Consider the following 23,762-nt stretch of genomic DNA (forward strand, 5'->3'; position numbering starts at 1 on the left):
CTGGGACTGAAACTCTGGAGAGCTGTGGTCAACCAGTATAAACATGACTTGGTGGTGAACCAGTGGTTTGACTTGTAAGGCGGCTTCCTGTCCTCCATTTGTACACTAACTTGTTAGCACAAATCCAAACGTTGGCAGAAAGTCAAAATCCCCAGAACAGTAGGAATTGGCACATAGTAAACTGGACTTACAGTGCAATCCTAACTATTTTGCTTGTAAGTCCTGCTGAATTCAATGGGGCTTACTCCTAGGTAAGTGAGGTTATGTTAGCAGCCTTAGATCTCATACTTAGCTGATGCCTTATGGCTCTGATGCAAAGATCCATGTGGACAGCTATTTAAATGAATAAATCATAGAATCATATAATTGTAGTGTTTGAGGGGACTACAAGGACCATCTAGTCCAACCCCCTGCAATACGGGGATCTTTAGCCCAGCATAAGGCTCGAAACCACAACCCTGAGATTTACTATAGTCATAAGCCACAGAGCCTAGGGCTTGCAGATCGGAAGGTCGGTGGTTTGAATCCCCGCGATGGGGTGAGCTCCCGTTGTTCGGTCCCAGCTCCTGCCAACCTAGCACTTCGAAAGCACGTCAAGTGCAAGTAGATAAATAGATACCACTCTGGCGGGAAGGTAAACGGTGTTTCCGTGTGCTGCTCTGGTTCGCCAGAAGTGGCTTAGTCATGCTGGCCACATGACTCGGAAGCTGTCTGTGGACAAACGCCGGCTCCCTCGGCCTATAGAGTGAGATAAGCGCGCAACCCAAGAGTCGTCCGTGACTGGACCTAACGGTCAGGGGTACTTTACCTTTACCTTTAAGGCTCAAACCCACAACTGAGATTAGCTATAGTCATGAATCATGCTGCAGATTGCTAATCACATTTAGAAACTTGCATGATATATCAGAATTTTATTTTGGGAGCACTATCCACAGTATCATACACTCTATAAGGTTTTCCAAGGCTTAGTATGCATTCCTTTCCAATGGGCTTTCTGCCCTTATTCACACCTCTTGTCTTTCCCAACCTGGCAATCCACCATAACTTGAAAATGCTTCCATTTGGCTGCGCATGATCTGGTCAGCAGCAGCAGTGGGAACAGCCCAAGCCAGACTGCAATTCATGTTTCAGGAATGTCTCTTGTGGGGGTTGAGAAATAACTACGTAGTTAAAAGCATTTCACAGCAATGCAAATGCCCAGCAATAGAAAAGAGAAAAATATGTGTGGTCAGTACGCTTTCAGTTTTTCATGTCTTTGCAACAATGCCTGAACTCTTTTTTTTTTTTTTGCCAACCCTTTTCTTCAAAGGTGCAGTCAAAGGGATTCATTTAAATATCATAATGAGTTCATGAGGTACAAGGATAGCAACTTGAGGTGGATATAATAAGGATAATAATGTCCATTCAACAATAATATATTGTTTACAGAATAAAATGCACTAGTTTCTTGATGCATATGTAGATTATATGCTTTAAAGCACACTTTTATTGCCCTAAATGAAGTGCTTAGTTTACCCCCTTTGAAATGTTGCTCCGTGCAGAAACTAAACATGTAACAAGCTACATTAGGGTTTATAAGTAGGTGGCAGAATGCAGAATAAGATCATTGGTCTATGAAGCCCAGCATCATCCTGGCTGGCAGTGGCTTGCCAAGGCCTTTTGTTGTTGTTGTTTAGTTGTTTAGTTGTGTCCGACTCTACGTGACCCCATGGACCAGAGCACGCCAGGCACTCCTGTCTTCCACTGCCTCCCGCAGTTTGGTCAAACTCATGCTGGTAGCTTTGAGAACACTGTCCAACCATCTCGTCCTCTGTCGTCCCCTTCTCCTTGTGCCCTCCATCTTTCCCATCATCAGGGTCTTTTCCAGGGAGTCTTCTCTTCTCATGAGGTGGCCAAAGTATTGGAGCCTCAGCTTCAGGATCTGTCCTTCCAGGGAGCACTCAGGGCTGATTTCCTTCAGAATGGGGAGGTTTGATCTTCTTGCAGTCCATGGGACTCTCAAGAGTCTCCTCCAGCACCATAATTCAAAAGCATACCGTAAATTCTTTGGCAATCAGCCTTCTTTATGGTCCAGCTCTCACTTCCATACATCACTACTGGGAAACCATAGCTTTTACTATACGGACCTTTGTTGGCAAGGTGATGTCTCTACTTTTTAAGATGCTGCAGATGCCAATAAGTTCCTCCTGTTACAGAAGGAACCTGCTCTTCTGGACGAACTACAGGGCTCCCTTTCATGCCAAGGCACCTGAGCCCCAAAGTTCCCAGGAGAACAATAAATCACACTGACACAGAATATTTGGTTTATGGGCTTGAATAGGCCACAACTTTATTGTTTACGGATATGAGCAGTTTGGCTTAGGCATTGGGGTGAAGACAGGCTATATCTTGACTCCTGTCCATCTGCTGGGAGTCCACGGAAGGGTAAACCATTGATAGGGGGTGCCCTGTAACTTACATCAGATAGTGGCACCCCGTGGGGTTCCCATAGGGGCTGTGACATGGCCCTAGCCCAGCTTTGGACAGTATTCACACCCTGAATCCCTTTAACAGGATACCCTTACTGAGGAGGGGCAGGTGAAGGTACCAACCTCCCCTCCGTCCATTACTGAAGCAACATCTATTACGGAATCTCCAGTCTGAACCTTACATGGCACTGTCCAGGGTACCATTGAAGCCTTGCTTCTATACTGTTGAGGCCATTGCTCAGAATAAAAAGGGAGGGGTTAAAAGAAGAAGGAATCTAGGGTTAGATAAGGACAAGAATTGGGGAACATCAAAGTGTGAGAATCAGGGAAGATGGAGAGAGAGTGTCCTTCATTCCAAAGTCCTGCTGACCTATCATATTTCATGGGCCCTTCCTTCATTGGTTATAAATCCAGTGGTCAAGAGCCAGGGAAGAACAGAGCATCATTCGGGAAGCATGTGTTTGGTTTGGTTTGCAAAATGATTCACAAAATTATTTTCCATGCCTTCCAGTAATGTTTGGAGGATTGCAGCAATTTTATTTATTTTTAAAAAAATAAGCAGTATATCCTATTTTGAGTGCTTGGAGTACCCTAACATTTAAAAAACACAAAGCCAAGAATACATATAAAATAACTACATAATATGTAAGATATCTGTTTAAGTGCAGATTTTAAAAAGAAATGTTCCCAATGTCACTTTTTATTCTGGGCTGTGAATCAAACACTGGTTTTTAGTTGGGGGGAGGAGAAATACATGATGTCAAAATGCCATAAATTGTCCATATTTTACTATGTATGGTAAAAAAATGTAGTCTACAAATGGCACCAGTCCAATATATTTTAGAAACATCTTATTCAATGGTTAAACAGATCAAACCAAAAATATTATTTTTTAAAGAAGCACAGAAGTATTTACAGCTTAACAAATCTTATGGGCTGCAGTGTCTTTGGCATGAACTGAAATTCATGATATTGTTTTGCCCACGTTACAGGGATGAATGAGATCACAGAAAAGCAGATATCAGGAGCACAGAAACCAGCAAAATCTCTCTCTCAATTTCTCTCTCTTTATATGTATATATCTCAGTACTTTAAAAGACTGAACCCTGTGTAGTTTCTTAACTTGAACCATTTTTCATTGTGATTGCATAAGATGCAAAACTGGTATGTCCTACTTGACAGAGCACAGTCCTCTCTTGGAAGGACTGTATGCCCTGAGACAATTTAAAGATCAGAAATCATAAGAAGAGAGAGCCGGGAGTGTCTCTCTGTTGACATACAGTCAACAGTTAGCACCAGATATCACGTTGAGCGAGCTCACAAATCACCTAGTGTTCACTGACTTTCCCACTCTAATGAGATATGTTGTATTTCTGTTTAAATTATACTAGCTGCTTCCAAATTTGTATCTATGCATATAAATTAGGAGTCTCAATTTTTAGGTAAATGTGTCTCCTGGTTTTTTGGGTGAGGGGTTTCCCCTTTTTGGACAATGCATAAGTACCAAACCAATGTTCCTACCCTGTGTACACACAGTTTTCTACAGCAAATGTGAAGCTGTTGCTTGGGATTCTAGCCAATGCTGTATGAGGAGAGTTCCATGGCATTTCCTTTCCCCATGTGCCCCCTAAATCTTATTTGAAGGGTTCCCCAATCCTCTGAGCCAATTCTGAGGATGCACGGGGAGAGGAGAAAAAGGAGAGGTTCCGTTGCATAAGATGTCTGCCTTGTTAACGGAAGAGCAGCATAACCCTTGGCCTCTAGATGTCCTTTTTGCAAGTAAACATTTCAAATTTGAAGATACTGCATTTTTCTCAGAACTAAACCACAATGTTTTGTTCCTTGGTAGATGCAATCATTTTTCCGATTAGCATGACATTTGAGATTTGGATTGCTCAATTCCACAGTCATCTATAATGAAAACAAACCTACAGCTCCTTTTATCAGCCTTCTTGTTGGCTATAATAGAGACCAGTTTTACACATGCAGAATCATGAGGTGACAGAGTGGCCTGTACCACTTCAGAAGGCAAGCATATTTGAATACTTCCCCCCAGTTATGGAGCAGTGGAAGGATCCAGTTGATTCAGCTCTGCCACAACATAAGGAGACAAAAGAAGGAAATAAAGCATGTGTGATATGTTATCCAGTTGTGAACCCGGCACATAATCCAATTAGAGAAAAAAAATCCAACCAATTTTAATTTATCAACTTAAATTCAAGGACCAGATTCACTAAAGAATGTTTCAGATTCGGTGTGTTCAAGAATAGTTGGACATTACCATTTGCAGAATGGATTCTGCAATACCTATAAAATAGCAAGGGGCACCATGTTTTCAATTTAGGGCTGCTAATACCATCAGCTTATTACCTTCTTTTATGAAAATCTGGGGGTGAGGAAATGAGGTGCAATTAAATGGCTGGAATTCTATGCACATGTTTCATGTGAGCAGGTCCCAATGAACTGTTTCATTTACTTCTGAGTAAACAAGCACCAGAATTGTATGTCTAATAGATTGACAGGTATCTCCAAGAATGCGAAGGCTAGAAAGGTACTTGATTTTAAAAAGAAAAGAAAAGGTACATGTTAAATAATGGCTCATTACAGAATCAACTGGGTCGGCTTAATTAATCTCTTGATACATATTGCATGCAACCTGGGATAAAGATGTTTCCGTTCATAGCATGGTCATGGCTGTGCTATCTATCAGTGTCCCTGTTGTTTTTCAACTATCGTCAGGGCAGAGTATTACTGTATTTTTTGCTCTATAAGACTCACCTTTTCCCTCCTAAAAAGTAAAGGGAAATGTGTGTGCATCTTATGGAGCGAATGCAGGCTGTGCAGCTATCCCAGAAGCCAGAACAGCAAGAGGGATTGCTGCTTTCACTTCGCAGCGATCCCTCTTGCTGTTCTGGCTTCTGAGATTCAGAATATTTTTTTTCTTGTTTTCCTCCTCCAAAAACTAGGTGCGTCTTGTGGTCTGGTGCGTCTTATAGAGCCAAAAATACGGTATATTTATGTCAATGGTGCCACAATAAATTGACACAAGTATGTGCTAACAAAGCAGAAAAACACGAAGAAGAAACCAATAAATCAAATTTAGTTATCAATATGTCTTTATAATGGCAAAATGTTGTTGGTTTATAGAATATTAAGGAAATTTTAAAAAACAACCAATTAACAATCCAGAAGGAATAGTCTGCATAGGCATTACACAGGTTGCAAGATTCCCTTTGGCAGCTCCCGCTCTAGGTTTTTCTCATCGGTGGCAAATCCTCTATAATGTTAATCGCACACAAGGAAGTGTGGGCTTTGTAAGGTCAAGAAGAATGAAGGAAATATGTGGAAGAGGTGTGCATTCAGGACAGAAGTGATGCATCATTTGTGCCTTAAGAGGCAGTTTTAGCCTTCAAAAGTAGCACGTGAAGAAAGATGGTCAGTACAAAGAGAGGAAGATACTGCAGGGCAATGGCAAGAATGCCAAAGATAGAGTCAATGGTATCAACACCTGAAGCATACCCTCAATTATTTCTCTGATGAAAATAGGGACATCCTATTCTATTATTTCTATTTATTTTATATTTATACCCCACCCATCTGACTGGGTTGCCCTAGCGACTCTGGGCAGCTCCCAACACATATAAAATCTGGAACTGTCCCTGGAATATAGGGACACTTGGAAGGTCTGTGAATGTAGTTACACAGAGAGGAAATCTGGGGATTTCTGGCATTGGAATGAGGAAAACCTCATAAGCAGCCTCAAAAATCTCTTCAAAGGCTGAAAAGGGGAATTTGAGTGCTCCATATGTCATCCTGTACAACTGGCAGGCTGTGTTTGAATTTGTCGGTCCTTAGTAAGGAGAGGCCGACTTTCAGTCGGCTCTCTTCCAGCTTCTGCAATATTTCCAGGTTTGCAGAATTGACTCCAGTTGAAGCATTCCACTCCACCAAGTGGCTTCGGTAACGCAAGTGTAGAGGACTCATTCTCTCTCTGATTGTAGGTGTGGAAGCCTATAGCCCAGTGTATTTCCTTTAAGGTAGGCTATTTCCTGTCAAATTAATATTGTGGAAAGGTTGTTATCCAAACTTTAGAATCTAAAGTAAGAGGTGTTCATACAAGAATGTCAGTTTCTTTTTGAGGTCAAAAGGTGTCTAGCGCATGGAGAGAAAGGCAGGATGAACGTGATCCTGATATAATCAAGGGAATTAAACTGAGTAGTAAAGTTTTAAATGTTATGGTGGATTCAAGATACGAGAGAAATATGGCTTGAACAGTTAAAGTGAGGGGACAAACCAAAAGAGGAGGAGTCAGAATAAAATTCTAATATGCCAATAAGGCAGGTTAGATGGTAAACTGTTGATAAGAGATGGATAAAGTTGGATTGTTGCCGAAGAAGAGAAAGAGCAATTTATCAATACCTCCCAGTCCATTTACATTTCCATAAAACGACCTATGTATGTTGATTTCTGACTGGATTTGGCACCAGTGAAAATCCTTTAAAATCTGATCATTTCATTACTAAGACCGAAATCTGAAAGTAGGCATCTTCCTTGAAGTTCACTACGATGGGGTGTGTGGAATGATATAGTTTCTACCGTTGGATAAAGTATTTGTGAAAACGGGTGGCGTTCATAGCTTCTTCTGCCTTCTTGTTTGCAAATGGCCTTCGCGGTCGTATGCCACCTCCTTTTAACTGCATGTTTTCTTTCTAATTGAGAAAGATCAAAGCGAATTCAGACTATGCTAAAAGAGTTCTCCCGGGAGATGTACTGGGAGGAGCACTGAAGGAAAACGAGAGAGTGGGTGGGAGGAGAGGAGACAGCGCCAAAAGAGAGCTAGGAAAATAATAAAGAGAAGAGGCCTGGAGATCATCAAATAATCCTAAGAAAACTTACTATATTAAACAATTTCAAGGGCAGCAGGTTAAGTAGCATAACTAGGCCTTTTAACGGTAGTTGAGGGGAAAAGTCTACATCATTAGTACTTCCTCACTCCATTTCTAAATATATATATATTGACTCACTAACTTTTCATGGATATTTCTTGACAAATTAAGGCGCCCGACGCACGAGACATCTTTTAACAGTAGCTACCCAATCCAAGTCTAAACGCAAGAAAACTTTTGTTTGAATGGGAGCGTCCAAACTACCCGACCTTGCTCCTAGCCTCCTTTGGATAGAAGGTTGAACTGGCTTGGCTTTGCCAATCTACTTGGCGCATTTGAAAGAAAGTCATGAAATGAAAGCGTCCATTTTAGACACCACGAAAACTAGGGAGATAAGAAAAGTTGAAGTTCTGAAAAGAACCCTTTTCACTGAGCCTGCTAATAAAGGCGGTCCATCTCTTCATTACCATCCTACACATCCACCTCAGTTAGACTGCACAAAAGCGGGGGGGAAAGCCGTCTTTATAGTTGTACATGATTATATTTTTCTTTTGTGTTGAGTTCAAAGTCGTCTTCTTCTTTTTTTAAAGGCACGTGTAGATTGCTCACAATGTAATGGGCCATTCCCAGGAAATGTGGGGGGGGGATGGCCTTCGCGTTTTATATTAATACAATAGGTTATGTATAAAACAGTTTTTAAAAAGTTAATGCATATTAGCTCCGAACAGCCATTTTCTAACACCGTGCGGCTCTTCCAGTAGAGCAGATGAATGGAGGTACAGAGGAAGAAGAAGAAAAAACCCACAATGACAAAGGGATAAAGGTTTAACTAAAAGGACATGGATCTGTGTTTCAGGTAGCTCTTTACCTTCCATCAGGAAACGAGTTATTAGGAGTAATGAAATCAGAGATCGACAATACAAAAACTTTTCAGATCCTTCTGTATGAGGCGGCGACTCTGGCCTTTTACTTCTCCACTTTGTAATGATTTCCTTTGAGTTGCGGTTCTGAAAAAGCTGCGAGACATCTTCCTGTTACTTCTTTTTCATCTGTTCCAAACACTGGCCAATAATAACCCCAGTCCTATTCTTTCCGTGCTTTTTTTGAAACACATATTGAGTATAATGACTATAAATTACCTCGTCGACGTAGCAGGTTTGTGAAAGAGTTAGAGCTCCACTTTGCTGCTGCTAGGTGCCTGTGTAGAAGTTTGAAGAGATGGAGCAGGAACGTAGCGATTCATAGCGCCGTTCGCTTTTACAGCTACAACCCATTGTACCCAAGAACAGAATGTAAACGTTACGGTTGCTGGAAGGAGATGTGATCAACTGTTGTCCCTAGCAACTTTGTAGGCAATTCATTCACGGAGCGAATGCTTTATTTTCAATATGAAATTTCATGTAAGTATGAAAAACATGTTAGAATTGCTGGCGGAGGAGGAACCGCACCATATCCCAAGTGTCATGACATGTTAATCCCAAACTTAATAGAGTGAGTTGCAAATGGATAACCAAAACTAGGCAATGAAACGTCCACCAATAATTGCTAAGCTTTTTGGCTAGCTATAATGTAAGGTATTGTCATACTGGTCTGTTGGGCCATTCCACAATCCCAGCTCACAGAAGCTGGCCACATTTTGTCCAGGTTTCACGCTGTGAATGTTTGGGAACTCATTAGCAAACCTTTTTATGGTGGCTGTCAAAAAGCTTTCCAACTCTCTCACCATTCTTCTCCAACCAATTTGGGAAGACCTCTAAGGCCTGGTCCTCACTGATTTTCAGGGAGTTAAAGGATCTCATTGAAACCTTGAATTCTAAATGCATGCCTTCATTGTCCATATTTAGATATCGTCAAAATATTTTTCAAGTACCAACAAAATCCAGCAGTGATATTTCTGTTTTGTGCAGAAGGTTCTGACTCATTTAGCATTGTAGCTGGCCCCAAATATTGAAATCTGAATTGTTTGCTCATGAAGTGTGTCACAGCTGTCCCCCAGCCAATGCTCATCATCCATCTTGTATTACAGCTTCTTTATTGTTCATAATTCTAACTGCATTTGCCCATATATAGCAGCTGAGATTCTATGTTGCATTATGGAGTCACATCATGCTTTTGTCTAATGTTGTAGGCTTTCCCCAATGAACTGTTGTGAATGATACAGGGGCATACGTAATGCAACATTGCCTCGTGTATTCAAATCTGCCTTACTAAATGATATGTGAAGAAAGGAAATGGTAGGCAAGTGTTTTGTTTTCAGCCAATGGCAGGCAAGATAATTTGCTGTCTGCCTTGGAACCCAAACTGTGCTTTCGCCACCCCTGCTAGAGCCAACCCTTTTTAAAAAATCCAACAGTAATCAGACATTAATTGTTCATCTCTTTCCCCCTCATGGTGCTGCCTGAAGTTAAGTCACTTCACCCTAATGTGTGGCAAGGTTAGCCCTATGTTCAGACCGCCATACTTCTGGAATTTCCCAGACATAGCCAGGATTTGGCCCTTGTAAACAGCATCTGGGCAGAAATCACTGGAATATGTCCAGGAAAATCCAGACGTATGGCAATTTTCTTAAAAACAGCTAAAAACTTGGGTTTTGTTAGATTTTGCAAAAAAAAAAAAGAAAAAAGCTCAACAACTTTCACTTTTTGAAATACGGCAACCTTACCCTATGTCAGCTAAGCACCTGCCATCTGGCCTTAGCTATTTCTGTGCTTGGAATGAACTAGTTCAATTTAATAAGCTTCACTAGATCAGAAATATTTGAACCATGCCTGAAAGTAGTTCTCATCATTGCCTAGTGTACTTAATGTGAATTAAATTGATTTTGGGTAGAACCTTGAACCATTTCGAGTTTGTTTAAATATCATAATTGTTGGGAGGGGGAGAAGAATTAAACCATTCAGACAGACCTTTTATGGGTCTTTTTAAATCTGTGTTATATTTCAGCATAGCAGCTTGTAATATTCTCAATTCTGAATTTATTCTGCTGAGGAGCATTTGAATAAACTTGCAGTGAACTGTAAACTGAACATGAGCCAAACTAGTTCGTTTTGTAAAGGGATGAGGGTAAATTGGAATTAGTTCCTTTTTGAGCATATTGAACTCGAACCAGTTACTTTTTAAAATAAATTTCCCAAGCTCTGGTTACTGCTATTTTCAGTACATGATTTCAACTATTAGCAAGCCATGTTTCCGTTAACCTTGACCTAATTAGTAAAGTTTTCATGCCATGAATGGTTATAATCAGGATTCAGCAGGACAAAACATAATCAAACCCCTGGCAAGGATGCCTCGCTTTGTGTCAAATGTAAAACAAGGATTTTATTGCCAAAACACACAATCAAATGCCCCTCAAGCTTAGGGTCATCTCAGCTCCTTCTCAGTCATCATATTGTGAAAATTAATATTGTTCCTTTCAACAATTACCAGATATATTGTTCTACTCACTACTGTTTTTGTTTGATATATTGTGAGATGCCTTGAACAAAGTTTCTTTTGTGGAAAGGCAGCACATAAATTAAAGTCTAATTTAGTTGTTCGTGCTACTGAATGTCAGTATCATTCTCTCTTTCAACCATCTGTTTGTCAATATGTGAATTAAAACCTCCTACCAAGCTCTTGATATTCAGCCAAAGCACTGGTGTAATTTGATGGGATCTGTTTTGTTCAACTGGGAATAAAACAGCTTTTGATATCTTTATCGTACTAGTTGTGGAAGTCCCATAACAATATTACATCAACATCAGAACAAAACTTCCAAATTTCTCAGCTAAATACCACAACTCACTGTTACGCTATTATCTGAAACAGATTATAGCCAGCAGCATATTTATATTTAAATGTCTGACATTTGTAATGTAGTAAATTCATTTTGTTGCAAAATATTCATTCCCCGAGTGTACCATCTTCTGATCAGCGATGTTTTTGTAATTAAAACTACTGGGTTTCCCATCTCATCTCCAAAAAACAAACAATCCATACATTCTATCCTTTTATTTCCACAGACACTTGCCAAAAAAGTACACAATTTTTCTACACTCCGGTTTCCTCCTTATTTGAAGCATGTAGGAAGACTGTAGAGAAACAGTGATTTGACCAGAAACTGGTGAAATTGACCCAGTAATTTAAGGAGAAATGGTTTCATCAAAGTGTACCCTTTCCAACTTTGTTTCCTCAAATCATTTCACTGAATCATGAGCATATTTATTTGCAGGTAAGTCCCATTAGGCTTACACAACACACTGTTGAGCTGTTGTTCTCTTAGTCCCCCCAAAATATAGTATGAGACACCTTTCAACCTTTTGGGCTTGCTTTTGAATAAAGAGTATTGGGCAGGGGGTTCCAAGACATTCTTACCTTTAAAAAAACAAATACACCCCAATACAAATACCGTATTTTTCTGTGTATAAAACGATTTCCTCCCTTATAAATAATAGGCCAAAATAGGCAGTTCGGCTTATACACAGATAGTGGGGGGACGACGACTGGTGATTGGTGGCAGCAGCCAGCAGGAGATTGTCAGCAGAGTTTGGGCGTGTGATTGGTTGCAGCAGCCAGGCTTGCTGACGATTGGCTGTGGCTGCAATTTTGAGGGCTATTTATGGCAGTGGCAAGGTGTGCGTTCATTCAGCTGTGGTTGCATTGAGTGTGCAGGTGGGCTTTTGGCGGTAAGCATGCAGACAATTGGTGGCTGCGGCGAGCTGTGCTATTTGCATTTGCGGCTAGGCAGTAGAGCGATTGGCGGTGGTGCCCCCCACAAAAGCTGAACAACTCAGAGCAAAAAAAAGCTCAGCAATTCCCCCCCCCAAAAAAATAATAATTGTTGCTGTCCCAAAAAATAGGGATCACCTTATACATGTGGCCCTGCTATACATGGAAAAATACAGTAGGTTTTTTCCTCATATTTAAGGTTTTAAATAAAGGTGGCATGGAATGGAACAATATATCTTCATTTTTTTTAATAAGCCGGCTTTCAATCACTGCACTCTCTTTGAAGCTGTTTCACACAGTACCCTCTTGAGTGAAATGAACAGCTTGTGGAACAACCCACCAATTATATAAAAACAAACGCTTTTCTTTACCTTTTTAACTGCTGCCCGCTATAAAAGTAGTTCCCAAAAGAGGCAGACAGTTTGAACGCCTCAAAATTCGAAAAAGCACTTCAGAAGGGGGCTTGCTGGGGAAAACAAAATGGTGGCCACTGCGATTCTGCAAACTTTCTGTCTTCACAAGCATATCTTCTTGCCAAGGGGGATGATTCCCTGCCCCTCTGGAGGTTTTCCAGACCTGCCCCCATCAAGCCAATTTCAGGGGTTACACGAGGAAGAATGGGGGAACCCCCATTTCACAAGCATTGCCCAGGGCTTCTGCTGATGGGATATGTTAGGTGAATCCTGCCCTCTGTCTTCAGTCTTCATACCAACTACAGTGGTACCTCGGGTTAAGTACTTAATTCGTTCCGAAGGTCCGTTCTTAACCTGAAACTGTTCTTAACCTGAAGCACCACTTTAGCTAATGGGGCCTCCCGCTGCCACTGCGCCGCCACTGCACAATTTCTGTTCTCATCGTGATGCAAAGTTCTTAACCCGAGGTAATATTTCTGGGTTAGCAGAGTCTGTAACCTGAAGCGTATGTAATCTGAAGCGTATGTAACCTGAGGTACCACTGTATCTCTAGCATCATCATATTTTAATAAGAAAGCACCTAAAATGGCTGCATAAAATATAACAACATTTTTTAAGAATTGCAAAGCCAACCTTACAGGCTTACTATTTATCTTAAAAGTGCAAAATCCTGGACACATTTACTCCGATGTAAACCCCAGTTACAACCAGAGAAGTGTGTACAGGAGAAACAGAATGAAATGTGTTCACTGTGTAGAGAAAATGAAGTAGAGGTGGCCCCTGGCTAGAGTGCTTAAAATCTCAGAAATCTCTTGAATACTATGGACTTGAATAATAGCTTATATTGTGATATTATTGCCAAAACACACAATCAAATGCCCCTCAAAGGCCCAAAACGTGACACTCAGATAGATTAAGTGACAGTTTTCATTATTGGATTACTGTTGCCAAAATTTAATGTCTAAGAAATATGGCGTCCAAAATTCCTTTCTAGGAGCAGGACAACTGGAACGACTAGACCTCTGCAATGGGACATTTTTTCTCATCTGCGAATACTATTTGAAATGGCATATCCTTCAACATTTCTCTGATGAAAATAGGAACGTCCAGAGCTATTTTTATAAAAAAAAGCGGTGTCGGAACTCGCCATGAACACCTCCCTCATCTCTCAGAATAGCAATGGCACCCAACGGAGAGCCGCTGAGTTTTGGCTGAGTAAAAAAGCCCTGGAGGTGTCCTACCATATCCTTGAACATTTCTCCAATTAAAATAGGGGTTTCCTCAGCAAAAGCGGGACATTTCAAGATCAAATCAGAAACCGGGATGGCTTCTGTAAATCTGGGACTGTCCCTGGAAAATAGGGACACTTTGAGGGTCTGAAATAGCAACATGGATTGTGGCAAGAAGAATGAGTTGTGTTCCCCTGGCCACCCAACACAGTCCCATTCCTACTCCAGGTCATGGTGGCTATTTCTATTTTTGAAATACAGTGGTACCTCAGGTTAAGTACTTAATTCGTTCCAGAGGTCCGTTCTTAACCTGAAACTGTTCTTAACCTGAAGCACCACTTTAGCTAATGGGGCCTCCTGCTGCTGCCGCGCCACCGGAGCCTGATTTCTGTTCTTATCCTGAAGCCAAGTTCTTAACCTGAGGTAATATTTCTGGGTTAGCGGAGTCTGTAACCTGAAGCGTATGTAACCTGAAGCGTATGTAACCCGAGGTACCACTGTATGTACGATGAATGCCAGCACACATTTAACATCACATCTAGTTTGGCCCACACGTGTAGGTTTTGGTTGCAGGTTCCTTCTCTCCCTCCCCAGTTAAAAAAACAGAAAGGCAAGAAGGAAACAGTCTCTTGTGGGTGGGGGAAATCTCTTTTCTCACACTGTTCCAGCATTCCTACAATGTACCATTGCCAAGTGTCTTTTTATATTCTACTGTAGGGGTCAGCAGCTGTGCATTTACTTGAAATAGCTATATGCATCTGCAATGAATGAAGCAGAAATAAAACAAACAGTCCAACAGGATGCTGAAGAGCTCAGCCAAATAATACAAACTTCTAATCAAAACAGCAGCTAAACTGGAAGCTCGGCAATTGCTTAAGTTTTAAATGCCCCTAGTTTGTTTGTTGGTTTGTTTTTAAGCAGACACACATGATCAGATTTAGAATGCAGCTGCAATCTGTGTGACAAGAACAGGGGAGGGACAGAGACCCAAAGATTGCAATAACCTATGTGGTGAATCTGTGATTCAAATACCAGTATTTGCATATGACTAGGATGGAACAAAATCATCTTGTGCACGTAGAAAATGATTGTGATGGTAATGTTAATACCAGGGCTCACAAATCACAATTTAAGTGTAAATACGCAACCCAAAAATGGCTACAATTATTCGACTCAATTCAGAGTAAAAACAACAAAGCGTTCTGGAACTTAGTGTACGGAGGATTGAAAGCCGAAAATCAACTAACTCTACCATCAATTGAAGAATCCAAATGGTCCCAATACTTTACATCTGTATTTAACAATCTACACAGTGAACTTAAAGGAAATGAAACCACTAAAAATAAAATTAATAAACTCCAGGAGTGGCCAAGGGTAGAGGAAGAGGAAATTAGAGAGATAGTTAAAAATTTCAAATCGGGGAAATCTCCTGGGCCAGATGGTCTACCAATAGAATTATTTAAGACCTATATAGATTGGTGGGCAGAACCCTTAGCTCAACTGTTTACTCTCATAGATAAATATGGGATCATACCTGAGATATGGTTAAGATCAATAATTATTCCAATCTTTAAAAATGGCGACCCAAAAGAACCAAGGAATTATAGACCGATTAGCCTATTATCAGTGATAGGGAAAATCTACGCCAAGCACCTCTTATCTAAACTCCTTACCTGGATGAAAAATCTAAATTTACCAGGGAAAGAACAAATAGGTTTCTCCAAAGGTTGCTCTACACTAGACCACTGTCTTATACTTATGCACTTGGTTGAAAAATACAGATTCCAAAGGCAATCTAAGATATATGCTGCCTTTGTAGATTTTCGTGGTGCATTCGACTCAATTGACCGCCCAAAGTTGTGGAGGAAACTCGCAGAATTAAAAATTGATCAGCGCTTATTGATTCTAATGCAAAATCTACACTCTTCCAATACCTGTCAAGTCAAACTTAACACCAAAGGTCACCTTTCATCAGACATCCCTAACTCGAAAGGGGTAAAACAAGGGTGTATCCTTGCCCCCTTTCTATTTAATTTATTTCTATCAGACTTGCCAGATTACCTTCAAAAAAATAGAATCACATGCCCCTAAACTTAATCAGAAACCAGTTCCTCTCTTATTATACGCAGACGATGCTGTCCTACTATCATTAACGAGCTTGGGTCTGAAACGTCTTATATCTTCACTGATCCTTTACTGCGAATGCAACAAACTCTCTATAAATTATGAGAAGACAAAAATTTTGGTCTTCTCGAATGGTTGGAAATTAGAGAAATGGAAAATAAGAGGGCAAGAAATTCAACAAGTGAAAATCTATAGGTATATGGGAATCTTGTTCCAGAGCAATTTAGGGTGGGCAACCCATCGCACAAACGCCATAAAACAGGCAAAGTGCACCTCATCAGCAGTTGCCCGTTTTTACTATCAGAAAGGTAATCAATTTATTCCTGCGGCCAATCAGATATTCCAAACAAAAGTGCAATCCCAGATATTCTATGGAATCCCGCTATGGGTCCAAGCATATAACAGTGATTTAAAAAAGATTCACTCCAGCTTTCTGAGACGTATTCTTGGACTCCCAGCTATGATCAAATATGAAACAATGTGTGCAGAAATAGGCATACACACAATGGAATATTGGGCATGGTCCACCTCAATAAAGTACTGGTTACGCTGCCATTTTCGCTGCCCTCCATCAAGTCTGCTCGCTGATTTGCTCAATGACTCCTATAAATCAAGATGGTATCAGCACCTCGAAAAAAAGATTGAATCTTTAGGCATCGAGCTGGAGCCCCTGTACAATTCTAATGAGCAATACATTTTCCATAATATCCTAACTAGACTAAAGGATGTCGAGAGACAAAATATTATGGCAGCTGTAAACAAAATTTGCTCCCCCATATTCTATGATTTAAATATCTTAGATAGCAGAGCCAATTACGTCACTAAATTAATAATCCCAGCCCAACGTAGGGCTTTTATGCTGGCCCGTTTGAATGTTTTTCCCTCAGCATTTGCCAGGGGAAGATATCAAAACATTCCTAGAAACAAGAGATTCTGCAGATGCTCTATGAATGTCCCGGACACTGTAGAGCATATTCTCTTTCATTGCCCATTGTACAGTACGCTCCGTCAACGCGTGCTGTCCCCTCTCTCGGGTGGTCTGGAACCCCAGCAAGGTGAATGTGTGGGACTCTACCTATCCGACGTTGACCAAAGGGTAACGGCGGGGGTAGCCGAGTTTTTGGTAGCAGTCCTCCAAGGAGCAGGTTAACAAAGAAAACCATTGACTCTATATGTATATATATATATATATATGTATGTAGCCAACTGCTGCCCTTTTATATATATTTCAAGGCCTTTATATGTTATTTTCTCTTTTATGGTTTTATTCGCATAATGCCTAATAAAGGTTTGATAAGTAAGTAAGTAAGTAGTCAGTTTGCCATTCCAAAGATCTTGGGGCACGTGGATCAAGATAAACTTCTGTTATGTACTGAGTTGAATAGGATCCAAAATGCAGCAGTCTGATTGGTCCTAGAACAATAGGATTCAGAATGCAGCAGTCTGATTGGTCCTAGAACAATAGGACCCAGAATGCAGCAGTCTGATTGGTCCACAGGAGCCACCCAATCCAGCTCCAGGTGAAAGTGAATCCGCAACCTGATTGGCCTACAGTAGAATCCCGGAATTAGCCAATCATGTGGGGCCCATTGTGTAAATAATGTATATAAAGCAGACATTCTGGGGAAACTTCCATTTTTCCTCACCACTATGAGCTGAATAAAGAGCATGAAATCCACTCTCGACTCCGAGTATATTTCAACTTCAGAAGCTTAAAAATAGCATTTTTCACAACTTGTTTCTACACATTCCTCTATGGTGGGTAGTCAGTAGTGGCAGTGGCTGAAGAAAGGGAAATCTCCATCACAGGAATGGGTGCGACTGCTTCTATGTAGTCTGTTCCCCTCAGTAACAGAAGATGTTAGTCACGACCTCTGAAGATAAAAGCTAGAGCAAATTAGACTCTTCATCTCAGAATCATGGCTTTGATTGGGCAAAATATTTCTGCATTTCAGGGAGTTGGACTAGATGATTCTCATGGTCCCATCAAACTCTACAATTCTATGATTCTAAAATGTGGAATTGGAAGCCAATTAGTGCCTGGGTTGGGTTAGAGAAATGTCCTTCTGTTGGAATTAGGAAGATAGCTGGAGAATATTGATTTAACCTACTACCCTTGTCTGTGAATCTGTCTGTGTGGTGTTCATCCTACATACAGTCAAACCTCAGTTGTCGAATGTAATCCGTTCGGGAAGCCCATTCGGCTTCCAAAATGTTCGACAACCGAGGCGTGGCTTCCGATTGGCTGCAGGAGCTTCCTGCACTCAAGCGGAAGCCATGTCGGACATTCAGCTTCCAAAAAACGTTCGAAAACCAGAACACTTCCTTCCGGGTTTTTGCCATTCGGGAGTGAAATGTTCCAAAACGGAGGCGTTTGGGAACCGAGGTTTGACTGTAGTACCAAAGTCTCCCTATGTTAGTTACTTGCAGAGACGGGGTAGTGTTGGGAGGAACTGACGTTTCAGCTTTGACACTCACATAGAGAAATCAGCTTTCCTTGATGCAACAATAATCAGTTGAATTCACTGTTGCGCTATGCAGAGGCAGAGCTAGCATGCGCTGCACCCAGGGGCGAGGTGAGGTCATGAGCGGGCAGTGTGCCTGTGATGGCCTGGGATTCGGACTCAGATACTGAACCTGAGGGATCCCAGCCTGCACAGGATTCCCCGCCTCCAGAACCAGCTGAGCCGGGGCTGGGGCTTGAGCCTGAAGGGTCCTCACCTGTGCTGGATCCTCAGGTGCAGGCACCAGCTGAGTTTGCTCTGGCTCCTGAAGTGATGGAGGACCCATTGCCTGCAGGTGCTCCACTCTCGGCCCCGTCAGAGGAAGCTGAGGTTGCCTCTGGTTCCGATAACCCTCCAGCCTCTCCTGAGCGGCAGAGGCTCAGGGCAGAGAGGCAGAGGGAACTAAGTTCCCGCAGGAGGAGTGCTCGCCTCCAGGCCAGGAGAGGCGAGTCACCAGAGGATCGGGGCTGCCCTATGCCTCAGGGCAGATAAAAGCCGGCCAGCCCCAGTCCCAAGTTGCAGGAGCAACATTGTTCGTTGCTAGTTCCTGCCTGAACCCTGTCCTGCTTTCCTGCCTGAGCTCCTGACCCGCCCTGGCTCCCTGCTTGTAAGCCTGTTCCTGACTTCACCTGACTCCCTGCCATGCACCCAGCTTCAGCTACTACGGTTGCACCTTTGACCACGGACCGGACTTGGACCTTGCCTCTCGGGTAACCCACGGGGCCAGCACAGTTCCGAATGTCACCCCCCTCAGCGATGACACCCAAGGTGGACAGCCCCCACCGTCCTCCTTCCTCCGCCCCTGGCGCTAGGGTCAAAGTTCCATCAACACTGGCACATTTCAGATAGAGCAATCCCCACTGCCACACCCTGTGTACTGTTCTGGGTGTTCTCCGACGCCCCCATAAGCCTATTTGGGGTGTGTGGGGCACAAGAGGGATGAAAGCCCCATTGCAGAAGTGGAAGTCCTTGAGTAGAGCTTTTGCTGACGGGCCTCATTCACGACTCCATCCGTTTCCCACTTGGCAAATCAACAGCCATGCTGACGTTTTTCTTTGGTCAGAAATTTATTTGATGTTTACATCATAATGTCCCAATGAACCAACAACTTAAAATACTTTATTCTTGTTATTACAGTTAATTTAATACAGTCAGTGGGTTTTAACCATATGTAAAAAAGAGATTTCACAGCTTTTGAGGATTTAAGGTTCCTATCCATTAGCCACAGTAATTCTAGTTTTCCCGCAAAACAACAACAAAAAGTTATATCAAACAAAAAGCTTTTTACAGACATTATCTGTACTATACAGAATAATTTCAACTAGATCCATATTGCCATATGTATATTTAGAGATAGCCTAATGGCTTATGACTCTACAGTGTTAATAAAAAAATCAAGAAGTGAAGTAGTAAAATATCTAAGCATTGACTCATAAATCCTCTTTGAACAGGATTTGTTAATGCAATGTTCCATTCTAGTGATTTATTGCACTATAGATACTTTTTTTGCTAAATTTAGCTTTTCCACAAGGGGCTCATAAACCAGAATCCAAGATGACATTAGACTCTGTTGTCTGTGATAAAAGTTAAGTAGTATGAATAAAGAGTGCATGTCTGCTTCTGAAATATATGCAGTTCAGCTGCAGCTCCAAACCATGATGTACTTACAAATTATATTCTTTATTAATTATTATTAATAAATATTATTTTATTTTATTTCATCCTTAGGTCCCAGGACAGGTTACAAGTTAAAATACAACACTAAAAACTAGTCTCAGGCATTAAACATTACTAGTCTCAGGCATCGGACTGCACTGATATAGTTAGAAGTGCCATTTTCTAGAAAAAGAGGTGTCAGAACTCACTGTGAACGCCTCCCTTGTTCTGTTATAATGGCAATGGCGCCCACCTAAGGGGTGTCAGAACTGAGTTCCGGCAAGTTTTGGCTGAAAGAAAGCTGTTAGGTACTAAACTTGGATCCTAGAACAATAGGCAAGTAGGATCCTAGAATGCAACAACTGATTGGCTTGCAGGAAAAGACCAATCAGGCTCCAGGAGGAAGTTAATCAGCCTATTAGGCTGGTAGGATCCTAGAATGCAACAACTGATTGGCCTGCGGGAAAAGACCAATCAGGCTCCAGGAGGGAAGCAGAATCAGCCAATCAGACAGGACTCCTTGTGTAAATAATGTATATAAAAGCCTGAGGTTTGGGGGGCAAAGAGCATGAAATCACTACAGGACTCCGAGTATATTTCAAAAGCCCTGGTTAGGATATCTATCACTGGAATGTTTATGTACATTCAAAGCAGGTTTTCTCTTCAACCTGGGACTTAATTGCAAACCATCCTCCATGAACTTCTTGAGAACAATTCTGGATTCTCTTTGAGAGTACCTCATGAGGAGGACCACTTCTTAGACAACCATACTGTGCTTCCCTTCATCTTTAGTCGTGGCAAAATCAATAGATGGGCAAGTGTAAATTGTAGCAGCGGGAAGGTTGTGTCTACGTTAGAGCCCTTTAGCACTGCTGAGGTATCGGTTTTTCACAATTAGCTAGACTCAGATTTTAAATGAAGTTTGCACAGAAGCGCTCCCTGTGGTACTGTATTTGGCAAGCTGTGTTTCTTGCGGCCATGAGCCTTCTGCACACATTAGTCTCATTCAGCAAATATTCCCTGAAACATTAATTAAAAGTTTTCTCCTTGTAAATTCAGCCCATTTCAATTCTTCCTAATGAGCTTATGAGGAGTAATATATCAGTTGCCCAATATTGCCCCAATGTCTGTTATTCATCCTACAGTGGTGAATTCAATTTCAATTTCCTCTATTTTTCATTGTTTTATAGCTCCCCGTTTATTTGAAGTCTTGTAGTTTGTACAGTCTAAATGCAATGTGACTCAAATTTATCAGTACTTTCCACTCCATGCTGTAAATTTTGTGCAGGTGTAGCGAAGGGGAAAAACAACATGGAAAAAAGAAAACTTAAAATAGTGTTATTATTGAGACTAGCTTAACAGGAACACATTTTTAAAATCCTCCACCTTCTGTTTGGAGCTCAGGGACTGTTCTGTAATTTTTCTATTGTCAAATGTCACCATTCTGGTATAACTTAACTATCATTTCCTAGTGACACTGTAATCCAGATTTTTGCAAAGTGCTATATCCTTTACAGAGGGAAAAAAATAAACAGTAGTATAAAGTAATCATCTCTGCAAGAGCAGCTGGTGCTGCTTATATAAAATGTCAGATAGCCTAATAGAGGAGACTATAAATACGTTTGCAAGTATTAGTATTTTTTAAAAAAATATATTCTATGGGCTAGACTATGCCTCAGAATGCCCAGCTTCTATTTGCGTGGTACGGAGAGAAATAAAACAGCTCTAACCAAAGAAATATTATTTTTTTCCAGTAGCAACTGTGTTAGGAAACACCTGATAAATGGGAGATAGATGTTAGGGGTGGGGAGTTTATAACACTACAAATAGCTCAGGCCTATTTAGAGGGTCATAAAATGCTTCAAACTACAATTTTATTTATATGTCACTTGAGAAGAGATGCTGGCATGACCCAGAGATCTGAATCCCCACCCTCAGGGGAAGACACTTTTAAATCAGAGGACACCATGGACTGGATAGAGAATGTGCCCTTTGAGGCAGCCTTTGAGACCCCGGTCTCCTCAGTAGTTCCACCCCAGAGGCGTCTATTTTGCCAGTATTACCCTCTTCAGACTCCCAGGACTCCAACTTGGAGGCAATAATGCAGGAAGTAGCTATTTTTTTCCCCAGCCCAAGGGCCACATTGAGGATTGGCGTTGTCTTCAATGGCCGTACGTCGTATCATTGGTATCTAACACTGACTAAAATTGCAAAAATGTACAAAACAAATTCAAATCGATCTTGGGAATGTAAAGGGAAGGAAAGTACTTTTTACCACATGTGGTGGACATGTACACTGGTAAAGGCTTTCTGGGAGATGATATATAATGAATCAAAGAAAAAGTTTAAAAACACATTTGTTAAAAAACCAGAAGCCTTTTTGTTAGGTACAATAGGTGAAGAGATACCAAGAGAAGGCAAAAGATTTTATATGTATGCAACGATGTCAGTGGGATGCTTGTAGCCCAGAGATGGAAGGAAGGAAGAAGTACCAACAAAAGAAGAATGGCAGACGAAACTGATGGAGTATGCAGAGATGGCGAAACTGATGGGGAAGATCCGAAACCAGGAAGATCAAGTATTTCCAAAGGACTGGAGTAAATTTTAAATTTATTTAAAAGACCACTGTAAACAGTTAAAATCATTGGCATTGGCAGGGATGTAATGACACTTGTAATGTGGAATTATTTATGATAATTATGGATATTTAACAGATGGATAATGGTAAAAGATCCAGCAAATTTAATCTTAAACATGGAACCCATGGAGGGAGGTCCAAAGGTTCAATAGAACCTTGTATTTTACGTCTGAAATGGTTAAGTTAAAATGTGGAAGAACCCAAAATACTTTGTTGTTTTTTTAAAAAAGGGCTCCATGTCATTGTGTGCATGTTGTGTGTGTGTGTGTGTGTGTGTGTACACAACACAGCAAGAGTACCCATAAGCCAAGGAAGAGAGCACACAACTTCGGGGGGGGGGTGTCAGGGACTGGCAGGACGAAGAGGTGGGAGGCAGCAGCCAAGGAACCGCCAAGGGAAACCCAACCTCCAGGCTGCCATGGGAGTTGGGGGTGATTCCTCTGCCAGTATGTCCTGCGCATTCTTCCATACTATTTTCTTCCCAGAAATTTACAGATTCTGCCGCAGTCCAGGTGCTGCAAGTCAATGAACGATGCCGTTAGTTTATGCGGATTTGCATAAACAAAGAATGAGCGCACCATCTGTGGCTACAGAATTTTGGATGCTTTGGACCAAGTTCTGACATCTCTCTACATTTCAAGAATCTGAATTCCTCCCCTACTTCTGCCCCTGCTTCGTGTGCAGATAAGTAAATGAGGCATTTTATGTCCAGCAATTAGCATGTACATTTTTAATTGCCAACCATGTTGTTATTGTGCGAAGTTTGGAATCGGTTTCCATGCTGAAAACAGCCAAATAGAAACCTGAGTGCATAGTTGAGTTTCAGCCAGCAAGAATTCCTGTCAAGTGAAGCATTAATCACCAGGCCAAAAGAATGCGGTTTTCTCAGCTATGGGGTCTTGGTTAAACCTAACACCAGAGAGGACCAAGGGGCTTGAAATGAAACACAAAGTCCGTGATTCCATTTCATTGTTCCTCCTTCTGATCTCAGTCGATTACCTTCAAAATGGCATTATCATCTGACAGTGTAGTGCCACAGCTTAGTGAATAGTGATTTAGCTGTTCTGTGCCCTCCAACCTCAGAATACGCCCAGTGACTGCTTCCATTCTTCACTTCATTCTGCAGGCATTCAAGAC

This window comes from Podarcis melisellensis, assembly GCF_964234715.1.
Source record: "Podarcis melisellensis genome assembly, chromosome: 1".
NCBI lineage: Eukaryota > Metazoa > Chordata > Lepidosauria > Squamata > Lacertidae > Podarcis > Podarcis melisellensis.